The following is a 15,551-nucleotide window of genomic DNA, read 5'->3' as shown; positions in this document are numbered from 1 at the left end:
CTCTGGAATAGAATCTTGCTGAAAATTGACCAATTTGGCACATCATCATCCTTTGTGTCTGAACTAGATGATCGACTGGATATTCACAAATTCATCCTTGGCTTTAGCGACCTTGCCATGTTTGACAAAGGAAGCATGGTTTAAGGAAGGACACTGGGAAGGTGTAAATTGTCACAAAATTCAAGGGCCTTATATGTCCTATGATGATCACAACATGAGTTTACGTTCTATAATTAATTAATAAACAAGTATCTAGAAAACATCAGACATGACATTTACATATGTATATATGTATGCAAGCTTCTGTGAAAATACATGTTCATTAGTTTTTCTTAAAAAGCATAGCCTGTCAGAGCAAATCCAGTTTTCAGTAGAGGTGCGAGAAGAAATTTTCCAGTTATCCATGAAACAATTTCACTAAAGCAGCAAAAGAGAATTTTACATGCATTAAGTAAGTTAGGTAGAACACAAAACAGAATAATGCAAACAATCAGACATTGTAAAACAGCAGCAAACCTTTACAGAATGGAGGTAGAAGAATATGCAGTAAGAATGCATGCTACACATGGAAGCAAAAAGGGTTAAGTACTTATAACTACAGGGCAGATCTCTAATGTAGTGCGCAGCTTGAGGAAGACGGGTCACAGAAACAGCTACACCACTGACACATGAGAAATTAACTTAGTTGGTGGGATGTATTGTGAATAACAGGGTAGTGAAGGGAGTCAGTTAAGTACTAATTATATACTGACTTTTGAAGTAAGAACTGCATAGTATCTGCACTCAAAGTTTATACAGAGATGGTTTTGGAGAGCTTTTCTGAAGATTATAAGATGTATCTGCACCAGGGGCAATGGAAACTTGTTCTAAAGATTAGGTACATAGTGTGAAAATATATGTTCCTCTGCTAGTTTTTAGCTAGCAAGACCAGGACCAGGCATATCTTATTGAACAGATGATGTAAGATGGCATATCAAAAATTAGCATGTCACTAAGGGGAGAGAACATTTCCCAAGTCAATGTATTATAAGGTTAGCTGGCTTTGTTTTTTTTCTGGATGGGTTTTTCACATAGTCGTTGAACTCAAGTCACTGAATGCAGATTTGTTTAAAACTGAGTGTCAGATATTAAGTCAGTAGCCCTGCTATTAGCCTACTTTGTTGGAACAGCTTGAACAGATGGAAGGCTTATAACTGCATTTGAGAAGTACTGCAGACCCCAAAGCACAGGTTCATAGGTAGGTACTAGGCTATTGGCCCTAGGGCCTATATAAGCCTAGCCAAACGGTACCCTGGCTTTTGCCACCCAGGAAAATTATTTTTCTGTGCCCCTGTCAAGCAAAGCCACAGAAGTGATCCCTGGGGTGAATTTCCTATCTCCCATCCAATCATCAAGATTTTTCTTGAAGATTGCTAATGAGGAGCTTTGTTTGTTCCAGAGTATGGGAAGTCTCTGAGACAGGAATCTATCCCTCCAGCATGTTCTGTTTATTGTGGTGACATGATTTAGGTCCCTAGAGCGTGTAGCTCGGAGGGATTGGGATTTCTTTATGTGGAGAATGTCCAACAGCTCTGGGTTCGACATAGCTTTGCATGTTAGACAGAGATCGCCTCTGAGTAGGCGATATGCAACAGAGTAAAGCTGCAGTTTTTTTAGATGGTCTGCATAGGGCATCAATTTGAAGCTGGTAATCCTCTTTGTGAGGTATTTCTAGTGGCCTTTCCAGTTGTTGTAGATGTCTTGTGGGTACGTACCAAAAGGGGTTGTACTCTATAATGGGTCTAATGAGTGATGAGTAGAGGGGAACAATGACCTTTTTTCCTGGATGAGAAACCTTTTGTGATGAGGTGTGCCACGTAGAAGGTTTTCCTGACTACTGTGGCGATGTTATTATCAAAGGAGAGACTACTGTCCACCTGTGTCCCAAGGTCTCTTATTACACTTTTGGTGTTAAGTAGACTACCACCTATGTGGTAGTTCATGGGCACACAGTTTTTACCAAAAGGGATGACAATGCATTTTTTGGCACTGAGCTTGAGGCCATGGCTTTGACACCAGCCATCTGTCTCAGTGAGGCCCCTTTTGTAAGATGTCCACATCATTAGGAGATATTATTATGGCTCCTAGTTTGCAGTCATCTGCGAACTTTGTTAGCCAAAGACCTTCTGTGTTAGCCTGTACTTCAGAGAAGTAGATACCAAACAGGAGAGGACCTAGGACTGAACTCTGTGGTAATCCACTTGTCACTGGTCTGAAGTTGGATTTAGAGTCTGCTACTTTCACAGTGTGGGTTCCGTCAGTGAGCCAGTTGGCAACTCATCTTTTGACATAGGGATTTATACTTAGTTTAGTGAGTTTGTCTATAATTCCAGAGTGGGGGATTGTGTCGAAGGCTTTGGCGAGATCTAGATAGGCTGTGTGTACCACCTTACCCTCATCTACAGCTTTGGTGATCGCTTCAAAACAGTCTATCAGGTTTAGAAGACATTATCTGCCTTTTACAAATCCAAAGTGGGTAGGGTCCAGAGTTTGGAGATTACCAATGTCATTGTTTATAAGTTCCATGATGATAGCCTTGCAGACCAGGCTTGTCAGGCTAATGGGGTGGTAGTTCCCAGGATCTGTGGTGGCTCCCCCTTTGTGTAGTGGGATAACCGTTGCTGTGCGCCATTCAGTGGGCACAAAGCCTGAGGTGAGGCTATGATTGAACATGGTACTTAGGTGGGGTGCCAGTTCGTTCTGTAGATCATGCAGAATGCAGCAGAAAATAACCATGGAGTTAAGTCCATGAGGTTCATGAACTTCAGGAGCCTGAAGAGTAAGCTTGGGTTTGGCCAGTTGTGAGTGCAATTGTTCTACATCTACAAATCACATTTAATTTCATCGTCAAACTGCAAGCTGGGCTTATTGGCAAAGAGCATATTTTCAGTTTATGTCTTTGCCACTGAATGGATTTAAAGTTGTAAATTATTAACCAGATTGAGAATACTGCCTTGATTTTATTCTAAAGAAATGGGATGGAAGCCACATTATTGCAGCGGGGGATCAACATTTGAATTTCCTACCTAAACTTATGCTATCGTCAGATGAATAATTAAAATGGTGACTCATCTGCATATTGCAAAAGCTTGGCTGTTGAACAGAATGAAATTACATCATTTAACATGATTGCAAATAACAATGGACCAAAACAAAAGGCTGTGGAATTCCAGCACTGGAGGCATGATGTTTTGATACTGAACATACCCATTTGACAGCTTCTTCTTTTTCTTTTGGCTTTTCCTGGTTAGAGGATCACCTGTCTGCTCATGATTGGCAGAGGAGTTTTACGGTGTCGAGTTGCCAGCCCGGCACCCAACCTTCCATAAAAGGCACACACACACATGCACTCATGCCCATGGCCAATTTAGTGTGTCCAATCCACCTAGAGCATGTCTTTGGGATGTGGGAGGAAACTGGAGCACCCGGAGGAAACCCAGACAACCACAGGGAGGATATGCAGACTCTGCACAGAAGGCACCTCAGCCGAGGATTGAACTGGAGAACGTCTTGCTGTGAGGTGGCAACGCTAACCACTGCACCACTGTGGCTGCCCAACATAGCCATTTGACAGCACAGACTCAAAACTGGAATAACTGAAGAACTAGCACAAAAAACAGTTATGCAACACACAGTGGGGCATTGATCTTTGCAAGAACGTTGGTCAATTTTTGAAAGTTTTTAACAGTTTTAAGAAAGTTCTTCAAAATATTCTCAGAAGTTATGCCTGCCTCCAACATATACTGTGACCGAGTGCAATCCCATCTGAGATCCACAACCAGTCATGTTGAGATATAAAGAGAGTACAAAAATCCAATAGTTACTAAAGAGGCCATTTGCGATTGAATTTTTGTGAAATATTTTGACAGGAATGAAAGTGCAATGAGACAAAAATTACTGAAATGGACAGATGAGTTACGCAGTGCTAATAAGACATTTTTTTTTTAATAAATGAAAGATGTTTTGCTCCCTGATCAGATGATTCGAATGAAGACTGCACATTACAATGCATTTATCATGAGCAGGAAGATGGGCATCTGCTATGCACATTGATCAATCTTTCTCTATAATATCTGCCCAATGCCTGCGTATACCGATTTGAGATTAAACATAGTGGTAAAGGCATTGACTGGGCATGGGGTTCTACTGTTAATTCTATGGTCGTTAATGAGAAGAGTAGTATTAGTTCTGAAGCGGTCACAGAATTGCATGGCTACTTCTAAAAAAAAAAAATGCACTGCGGGCCACGGTTTGACCGGTGAGCTTTCCAAGATGAAGGGTGCCACTATGTTGCCAAAAATATTTAAGTTTTTAGCTGCGAGTGGCCTGTTGTAACTGAGAACACACCTTTCTGCTTTTAGCAAGTTTACTATATTGCCCCACACACAGGACCAAGTATAGCATGTTGATCCATCACAAAGATGCGTGTACAGGAACAGACACATTAAAGGAAACCCATATGCAAACCAACAAAGTGCAAAGCATGCTGGCTTAAAGTGAATGAAGTTTCAAAGTGACAAAGTTGTGCGTCCATCGATAAAAGTATTCTATAATGCATATGACTAAGAGCTTGAAATGAAAACAAACTTGTTATTAACATTGTCAAACACTTTATTAAATCTTCCAAATGTTGATTTTCAATGGTCATTTTAAAATGCTTTATCTTTCCCACCCAATCAAGAAAATGACACTGGCACATTATCTAATATGCCCTTTCTGTCATCTGTACTATAACTAGTGCATCTATGTTCACTGATACCGTACACTGCTCAAAACAACATATCTGTGGTATGTAGTAATTCTGCTGTATGAATTAGGTTCAAGTCCTGCACGGCCCATTTGTGACTTCCCTGTGATAACAAAATAGAAAGAAAATAAAACAAAATGGTAAAGATCAGTCATTGCCTTCAATAGCTCTGCAGCGCGTTAGTCTGCACAACCATTAGCATAGACAAAAACTTTAGCATACCTTAAGAAGGCTAACATAGGAATCATGAATTCACTCAGAGCCTTACTTAAAGCCAAACATGATTTCAGGGACTTCCTTTGTATGCAAAGCACAAACAGCATAGCTCCCACTTGCGAAAGAGAGCTTCTTTTACTATAGCTGCCCATGGCTGATAGAATACAGAATATCCAATGCAGTCAGAATCATAAATGAGAAATACAGTTTCAAAAAGACTGAAACAATGCTGGGAACAAAATTAATGCAAAAAAATGATACTTTTATTAAAAGTGTAGAGATGAATAGCTCTATGAAAGTTTTCAGCTCCGTAATGAATTTAAAGATTTCCTCAAAGTTTGGAAGTTGGATTAAACTGCTGCTGAGATGAATGTAAATGCTGTGATCCAGTCCTTTTATTCTCATCTGTTTCAGCATTTCTTTCTGAAGTTCTGCAACCACACATTGCAGAAATGAAAGAATTCAAGCCTGCACAAACTGTGCTGCATGAATTTAGGCTTCAAGTTCCTGCCATCACCCAGTAGTGTACCCAGCAGAATTAGAGGTACAACAACCCTACCACGCACAAAGCAAAGCATCCGAAGTGTTAGTCAACACACAGAAATACAAAAACAGGATATATACCGGCATTTAATGCATAAAGATGCACTTCCAGTGTAACAGAATTAGATGTCTAAGCAGCTATAAACAGATTCTTTAGGTGCAATGCAAACATCAACCATAGTTGTACTTGTCATTTCTGCAATGATTGTAATTTATTCGACTGTCTAAACTGACAAACTAAATGCAGTCAAAGTTACCTAAGCATTATTTTCCCAGAAGATCTTAAGATGACCCCGTTGCACCTAAAGTTAAAGACAGAAGCAGTTGAAAAGAGACAATTAGCATATTTTTGAAAAGCACTGCTGTTTATTTTTTAAACTACTTCTGTATGATGACTGCTTAATGTTCACACAGCAGGAGTAGCAGTTGGTTGTTAATTACTTATGCCATTGTACGTGTCATTTTTGCGAATGTGGATTTCCCTAGGTTTGTAACTTTTCATGTGACAGAGAAACTTTGAGATGCTTTTACTATATTGCATGACAGAATAGCATTTTTTATAATAATTACATCATCACAAAAGTAGCATGCAAGGGAGTGATCATGGCTCGCTCCTTGGCTAAGCCATTACTTGCTTTTTACTTCTATAGAACCATACATATGTGGGCATCGTAAAAAAGTCATTGTGAAAAAAGTCATCCTAAAATACTCAACAAAATAATAATAGCAGCAATTCCATGTATCTAAACAGAAACAAAAAATATTTTTCAGGGGGGTATACCCCCCATGCTCCCCACACACCCCCACCAATTAAATATATGAACCTTGAGATTGCAAAATACAGGGGAAAGGGTTTGTTCTCTTAACCTAGCAAAATACCTCAGAACCCCAAGCATTCCAAATGAAAAAAAAAAAAAAAATATATATATATATATATATATATATATATATATATATCACTATTTCTTATTTGCTTGATCTGTCTAAGACATGCTAACAATGTTATCAATATTATTGTGGGAACTACTGGTGACTATTTTAGGTCAACTTTTTTCATGGATGCCATATATATCTATACACACACACAGACAATGTGTGTGTGTGTGTGTGTGTATATATATATATATATATATATATATACATACATACACACATACATGTCTATGCACACACACACACACACACATATATATATATATATATATATATATATATATATACACACACACACACACACACACACGTCTATGCTATGCCCCCCTGCCCCCCCCCGTGGGGGGCTACGACCTCCACACCCCCTGTAACTTAAATATACCAGCTCCGTGATCGCACTACAGTGTGGAAATGGAAGTCTTTGCATACTGTACTGAGATTCCGGTTCCGCATGGTCAGCATTTCAAATGTCGATCATAAGGTCTTGGCCATATGGTCTTTGACATTATGAAATGTCAACCATTTGTAGGGCACCCATATATATATATATATATATATATATATATATATATATATATATATATAAATAAATTCACAGACACTGACATATATGTATATAGATAAATATGTATACAAACACAAATGTAATCGTATACTTTATACGTCATGACGTTTGCACACACACATTCTTAGTTGATGAGTAGTTTGTAGCGATTTTGAATTTCTTTCGCTTGCCTTGACTGTACTTTTTTCTTTTCATTTCTAGCACAAACCTCAATTAATTACTTATCCAGTTGTTGATGCTGGAAAACCATTACACTGTTTGTTAATATGTGAAATAACAGACATTTACTGGCATCTGATTGGATAAAGAAATAAAAGCAAAAAAAGTGGGTTTTCTTAAATCTGATATCTAATTAAGAAAAAGTGCAAGAACCATTTTTTATTTAATTTATTTGATATTTGTTTACCGGGAAAGTCCAAATGTCTGAAACCCATTTTCCGCGGAGGCCCAGGGAGAAAAGCTCCACATATAATCACAGATTTTAAAGAGGACAGTAAACAGATTTCCATATTTATGTAGACACAATATAAATGGTAAATACTTGATAAAGATACAATAATACAATATAATCAAATTAGATGTGTATGACACACAGCATGATACAATCTTCACTATGGCAATTCCTAGTATTATAGATTAGACAAAGTCAAAGCATTTAAATTCAAATATAGAGCCTTGTATGCCAAGTCTTCCAGTTAGAAAATAATTTATGTACTCTAAAATTGTTTAGCAGCAATAGATTATGAAGGAATAAGGTCTGTTGCAAATGGGCTAAGTTAACCTGGAGTGTTACACGAACAGAGCCATGTATTAGCTAAGTAAGCCTTTACTGCCTTTTTTAAATGAGCAGTGTTAGTAGTGGATCGCACACCATGGGGGGAGCGAGTTCCACATCTTGGCTATATAACTGGAAAAATGTGAATTACCAGCAGTATTCTTAGAGTTGATTACTTTTAATACGGATTTATTTGAGGACCGTAGTTAATGGTTATTGGAGTAATGTTCAATTAAGTTTTGGAGAACTGTTTTTTTCTTTTCTTCCAGCTGGTGAAGCAGTTTATGAGCAGTTATCCATTGATTATACTTTAGTAGGTGTGGGAGTTCCAGCCAGGAATGTTGTTTCAGGGCTTGACAATGTTGTGTACAGAATGAAGAGGCAGTGCAAATGTTGGTATTTTATTATAACAAGATTCTAGCTTAACTAGTTCAGTATTCTTCAGATTAGTGAGTATGGGGGATGCAGAGAGAAGACAGAGAAGAGTAGGGAGACGGGGGTGTTCTTGCTATGGCTATGCTAGTGTCGTTGGTAAGAAACTGCTTATTTCTATAAAGTATACCTAGATTTATGTGAACTTTCTTTATGGTTTGTGATACGTGCATATCATATTTCAAGTTATTAATCATGACACCTAAGAGTTTTGTAGTATAAACTACTGTAATAGTTGTACTATCTTTAGATGTAATGAAGGAGAAAGAAGGGTCACTGGGTCTGTTGGGATAGAAGATCATAAGTTTAGTGTTATTAGGGTTGAGTATGAGTTGAGATTCAGAAAGCAAGATTCAATTTCAAGGAAAACATTTGGATTATATTTTGGCATTTTGTTATGGAGGGGCAGCACATATAACTGTAAAATCATCAGCATATTGGACTAGTAAGGCATGAAAAGTAGCTGTGCTAAGATTATTAGTAAAGAGAAGTGGACCAAGAATAAAAACTTGGGGTACCCCCAATGTGATAGGAAGTAGAGGGAGAGGACTTTTCTCTAGTGTATAGCCTGTTGGCATCCTATTAAATAGCTTCTGAACCAAGAAAGAGCAGAGTGACAAAGATAAAGGTTAGACAGGACAGTCAGTAGTTTTTGTTAGGAAACAGTGTCAAAAGCTTTTGACAGATCAAGAAAGATGGTTGACACCATTTTCCCCATTCTTATACTGATTAACAGTGTTGGTGAAGCCCAGAAGGGCACTTGTAAGTGCTGTGGTTAGGCCTAAATCCATGTTGTAATGTAGCCAATAGATTAGAAGAAGTCCAGAAGCTGGGAATGTAAGCACTTTTCCAGAATTATGGCTGGGGGACAAGAGAATAGCAATAGGCCTATAATTTGATACCTCTGTAGAATTTACACCATCTAGCTACTCAATCATTCGAAAAGACAGGACCCAGAAAAAAGGTGGCGGAGTTGCTCTCCTATATTCTTCTTCCTTGCTAGTTACCCCCTATGATAAACCTACTCCTAAATTTAATAATGCTGAAATACTCCTCACTCTCCTACAAGTCAACAAGCACAAATACATCTGTTTAGCATCCCTTTACATTCCCCCAGGGGATAATATTTCCACACTTGAAAACATCCTCTCATGGCTCTCTAACAATATCAGCAATGAAACCATAATCTTAGGGGACGTAAATATCAACTGGGCCTCCATCCAGTCTTCAAACAACCCTCTTAATATCAACCTATTTAAGTTTTCCCAACTAATCAATACTATTACACACCCATCACCAAACCCCTCTTGTGGCACCATCCTTGACTGGATCCTAGTGTCACATCCCCACTATTTCTCTGACAGTGGTACTCTTCCCGACCCTCTTAGTGATCACTTGCCAATTTTCACTCGCCGTCTCCCTTGCATCTCTTACCGCACCCATAATATCATCACTACCCTAATGACAAAAATTTTAACCCATCAACCTTCATATATTCTCTAAAAGCAGTAAACTGGAACATTCTAAAGACACTACCTTTAGAAGACGCAGTTGCTCACTTTAACCTGACCTTCTTAGAAATACTCGATTACCAAGCCCCTATAAGAACAAAAAGAATAAAAACAAACTCTGCCCCATGGTTAACCAAAACCACACTATCTACCATGCACCTTAGAAACAAAGCCTGGAGACTCTATCTGAGAAATAAGACCCCAGAACAACATATTGCTTACAAAACCCTTCGAAATAAAGTAAAAAAGCTCATAATCTCCGACAGACAAAAATACTTCTTTACACTCCAAAACAACAATAAAACGAACCCACAAAAATTCTGGAAGGGGATCTCCACCCTCCTAAACCCCAGTAAACCACACACCCCAACTCCAGACCCAAATAGCCCAGACCTAGATCTAGCTACACAGTTCAACTCATTTTCATCGATTCTATTAGCAAACTTACATCCTCCTTCACACACCCCTCCTCTTCACCTAATACACCCCTAATCTCTCCTGCAAATAACCCTCCCGTCATCACCACTTCCACCACTTTCTCATCTTCTCACTGTCGATCTTCCACCTCTTCCACTACTCTAACCCCCTCTTCACCCATATCTTCCTCAAGTTCTCTCTCTCCCAACGTTTCTCTATTCTCATTTAAACCTATCCCCACTTCCACCATAAAGAAACTCCTTCAGAAACTAAAGCCATGCACCAACGCTCCAGACAACATTCCCTCTTATTTCCTAAGTATAGCCGAGAAGCAATTGCCTATCCCATCAGCATTCTAATCAACCGCTCCATCCATGAATGTACAGTACCTCTACTATGGAAGCAAGCCTTCATCATCCCCCTCCATAAAGGAGGCAACAATTGCAATATCAATAACTTCCGCCCTATTGCTATCCTCTCCCCTATATCTAAAATCCTGGAAAAGTGTATCCAGCTTCAACTCCTACCACACCTCATAGATAACAACCTTTTAACCCCTACACAACACGGATTCAGGCCAAATCATAGCACCATGACAGCCCTCCTGTCCTTTCTTGAGACAGTTAATAGAGCACGCGACTCCGGCCACATTGTTTCCACCTTACTACTAGACCTCTCCAAGGCCTTCGATACTATTTCACATAGCCTGCTCCTATCCAAACTATCAGAACTTAACCTTTCTCCCACCTCCATAAATTGGTTCTCCAGTTATTTATCAAACAGACACCAAGCCGTAATATGGAAAAAGGCCACTTCCCCTTTCCTTACTACCCCCACTGGAGTTCCCCAAGGATCTATTCTTGGTCCTATCCTCTTTAATATATTTATAAATGACTTCCACAAATCCATCCCACTTGCAAACATCATCCAATATGCAGACGATTCTACAATTATCTGCTCTGCCACCTCCCTCTCTTCTCCAAAACTGACTCAGGAAGCTTTCTCAATTACTGAGCATTGGATGAAAATAAATCACTTGGCACTCAACACCTCCAAAACAAAACTAATGGTATTTACCCCCTCCAAATCTACTTCTTTTGACACAAACTCTTTCTTAATTACCAGCCAAAACAACTCACCCTTGGAACTGGTATCTGAAACCAAGCTACTAGGTGTTCTAATTGACAATCAACTTAAATTCAACTCCCATCTACAACTAAATATTAAGAAAACACATCAAAAACTAGGTATGCTCTACCGTCAAAATCAGTATCTTACTAGTTCCTCCAAATCCACTCTCGCTTCCTCCTTTCTCATTCCCTCTCTTCACGGAGCTCCATTACTGACTAATCTTCAGTCCTCTCTAAAAAGCCAGCTTTCCACCTGTTATAACAAAATTGCCAAATTCGCTAATAGCCATAGGTCCTCCACCCACCACTGTTCCTCTCTCCAAAAACTAAATTGGCTCGAACTACCTAATCATCTTAACTATATACAGCTGACTTTAGCCCATAAGCTTATTTTCAACCCCTCTCTTTGTCCCTCTCTGTCTTCTGCCTTCAAAATGCACCTTCCAAATAGAGTCTTAAGGTCCAACAATCAAAACCTACTAGAAGTCCATAAACCATCTCACCCCCCAGGTAAACACTTATTATCCTCTAACCTTTCTCTCTGGAACTCTCTCCCACCATCCATCCGTACCACCTCTAATCACTACCTATTCAAAAAATCTCTTCACTCACATCTTATGTCCCAATGGGATTGTTCTTGCTCCCACCCCTCATAAATATATGTCATCCTACCTCCTGTATGCATTCAGGCTCAACTTTACCCAACAAAGCTTGTTTCCTTCTGAATAATTTACACTCTAATGTAATGTTGTGCTCCTTCTCCAACACAACTCTGCTATGTTATCACCTTACTGTCTCAGCTCACGTACATCACATTAATATTCTTTTATTGTATTTTTGAATACTTCTTGACTTTTGAGCTAAATGTTTTACCCACTACTTGTATAATTTAATAATAGTTAGCTATCTTGTGAATGTAACTCAGTTTTTATGTGCTGGAGCTTTTCTCCCCAGGACTCCATTGAAAACGGGTTCTTTTGGCCCAATGGACTATCCTGGTAAACCAACTGCAAATAAATAAATAAAATAAATAAATGTAACGGAATTATGTATGAAACTTTCCAAAAAGATGGAGTTTGCTGTTCACTGACAGAGTGATTAATAAGAATTGAGACTTGATATGCAATAGTTTCAGTGGCTAGCTTTAGGAATTCAGCTGGTAGATTATCAGCTGCTATAGTTGTTGGTTTAAGCTTTCTGAGACGTTTTTATGGTACTTGTTGCGACTGGCTGGAAGGAAAAGGTATTGTTGTTTTTTGCTAGTTGTTATGGGTGTTGTTGCTGGGGAGAAGTAGTTATTTTCGGTGAGTGATAGTATACTTTTAGTGAAGTATTTGTTAAATTGTTCTGCCATATTATCTAGACAGTTTGGGAAAGAGGGGTGTGGGGCTGGTGGTTGGCCAGGGTGCAGGATTGTTTTTATGAATGTTCAGAATTTTTGTAGGTTAGTTCTCCATCAGTAAGTAGTTTCAGGGTGCTACTGTTATCCGTTAAGTAAGTATAACTGAACATAGTTCATACATTAGAGGGAAGATTGTTACCTTCATACAGTACATACTGTCTTCCAGTAACAAAGCAAGCAATTGGTTAATTAGAAAAGTCTCATGATTACTTCTGACTATGTTCATACAGGAAAAGTAAGACAAATGCACACAACATAAAAAAAGAATATATCATTTCATTTTTATTTCTTCTGCATCTTGGCTAAGCCCGAAATAAATCGTTAATCTTTTTTTACTGTCCAGCTCATAAAAGCAGTTTCTGTGTATCTGCATGGAATGCTGTGATGACTGATGGAACAGATCAGAGGACCATGTCTCTATCCTTATTATCTATCCTTGTTTTGAAGGAAGAACAAGGATACTTGCTTGATACAAAGATGGAAAAGCTTGCAAAGATACACCGTAAACAGCAGTATGCAAAACGTGCTTCAGTACGTTTCTAACTACATTTAGTTACAGATTATCTGAATCATATTTTTGGTATTAGGCAAAATCATTTTTATTCTAGTCTTTCTTTTTTCTTGATATACATGTTTTACTGGACAGTGAAAACAGCTGTTTTTTTCCCTTATACCTACTTATTCAAATTAAATTCTAAACGGTTGCACCCTACAGAGGCATATTTCGTCATGGTGTTGTGATCTTGCAAAATTCTTTAGCTATAACTTTTGAAGAAATTAGCATAAAGAAATTAATACAGCCTTCAAATGCTAAGGTCATCTGTGCCTGATTGAATTAATGCATACCTTCAGGCTATATTACTGCAAAGTAGATTGCCCAAGGATGTTTTACTTAAAATATATATACCAACATAGAGCAACATGGTCTTGGCTGACAAAGAACCAAGATCACAATATTGTATATTGCTTTGCAAATATGCAGTGCAGCAAATAATATCTGCAAGCGTATAAAATCGTGATGCAGTACATGGAGTGTAGTGATTATGTTTTGAATCTGGTGAAAAGACAGTCTTGTTAAGCACCTGCGTGACATCAGAAAGATAATTAACACACTTTTGTTAAATACCCCACTGTGCTGTTAAGCACAGCAGTACAACATAAGTACAACGGTTAAACCAAATCATATATTTTATGGAGTATACCTGAACATACTACTTCAACCATTAGAGGCAAGGTTTTTACCTTCATACAGTACATGTTGTGTTCTAATAATAAAAGTTACAATATCTGCCAATCACTAATATCATTTTAAAAGTAAGCAAGCTTGAAAATGACCACAGCTTTCAACATCTTAGTGAGTTTATGATGCTACATGAATATTCTGGATATATTACTCTGACTTTGTGCATTTAATTCAATTGCACTGCAAAATACTTCTCTGAAGTGGCTCGACTATATCTGCATTCTGCTTTTGGTATTTACATACTATCAAGACAGAGAAATATAATTTTACTTTTTTTCCCAAATACACTTGAAAGAAAGTCCATTCATGGATATTAACCTGCAACCATTAAACTATCTATTTTATCTGTAAAATTAGTCAGTTTGAAACCCCTGCACCTTTAGAGCTTTAAACTAGCTGTCAATGCAGGAAATCAATTACAGCTTATATTGTGTAAAGTATTAGTGTGTTTGTTGGTAGGGCTAATGATTTTTCTGGTGTAAGATTACTGACCCGGGTATTTTTATTTTTTATAACAAACAACGAAAAAGGTTAAAGGCAGTAACATAAAAAAGGGATCTGGCATACACCAAAAAGAAATGTACGAATAGTATGTATTAATAAAGTTCTTTTTGCAAAGCCATAATTTATGTCAGTTATTTTCTATCACAGATACAAAGTACAGTGTTTGATTCTGACTTCAAACAGTCGGCAGAATGATAGCCTAGTATTTACCTTGGGGGGACAGGTTAGCATAATGGTTAAGGACTTTTACTCATACTGTATGGAATCAATGTTGCTCTGCTCCTCAGAAGAAAATATTTCTGATTTTACAAGTAGCTGAATATGTACGCAGTGAACTGTGCAACTTAGCATCTACCCTCAGGTAGGAAGGTTAAGTGCATGTGATAATTGTAGGGACGGCACTGCATCCTAATGTTGCTTGTTTCTTTAATAAGGAATTTGCACCATGAAAAAAAAAAACTGAACTGTCATTTACCTTCTGCACTGTTTCACGTTTTATCTAATGGCATGACACAGAGAGGGACATGCAAGGCACTGAAGAGCAGATGTATAAAGTGAATAATGAGGCTTTGCATACAGCACTGTTAAGTATTAGTACTGTGCTAACAGAATTTCATCATGCAAAGAAATGGAACTTGTCATGTAACATTCCCACACAGTCTCATGTTCCAACTAATGGACTAGCAGAGACAGCTGGACAGACATTGAAGGGAGAGATGTAAAACACCAACAGGGACTGTGCAAACAAGACTGTCAAGTACTATTTCTGTGCTACAGAATTACCTCTCAGATGATGACAATTTTATCTGCAGCAGAAACACTTCTTGCAAGAAGAATAAGAGCCATATTTGACTTGCTTTCCAATTTGAAAGGAAAAAAAATAACTACGGAAAAATATTTGCCCTGTAAACCTTTCAATAAATTTGCAAAGCTGTGAAATTCTGCACCTTAGAATGAAGTCTTACTTTTAAACTGCTGTAATGGACTAAAAATGGAACACTGAATCATTCAGCATTGTTCAGGAGCTGTCTTACATGGCTGTCGTTTGACCTGATTTGTATGTGCAGTTGTACGAACAGTGTAAATCAGAGCAA

At 38.2% G+C, this 15,551-nt stretch overlaps 1 protein-coding gene across 4 annotated transcripts in view; it reads right to left on the bottom strand.

Annotated features, from left to right (window-relative positions):
- The window catches only part of ASTN2 (astrotactin 2), a 7,150,955-nt gene that overhangs the window by 3,519,729 nt on the left and 3,615,675 nt on the right, over positions 1-15,551 (bottom strand). The window lies entirely within an intron of this gene.

Source organism: Protopterus annectens, chromosome 16.part0 (assembly GCF_019279795.1).
Source record: "Protopterus annectens isolate FY-2018-M chromosome 16.part0, PAN1.0, whole genome shotgun sequence".
In the NCBI taxonomy this organism is placed as follows: Eukaryota; Metazoa; Chordata; order Ceratodontiformes; family Protopteridae; genus Protopterus; species Protopterus annectens.
Note: the sequence above shows the minus strand (reverse complement) of the source record. Positions and strands in the feature narration are given on the sequence as shown.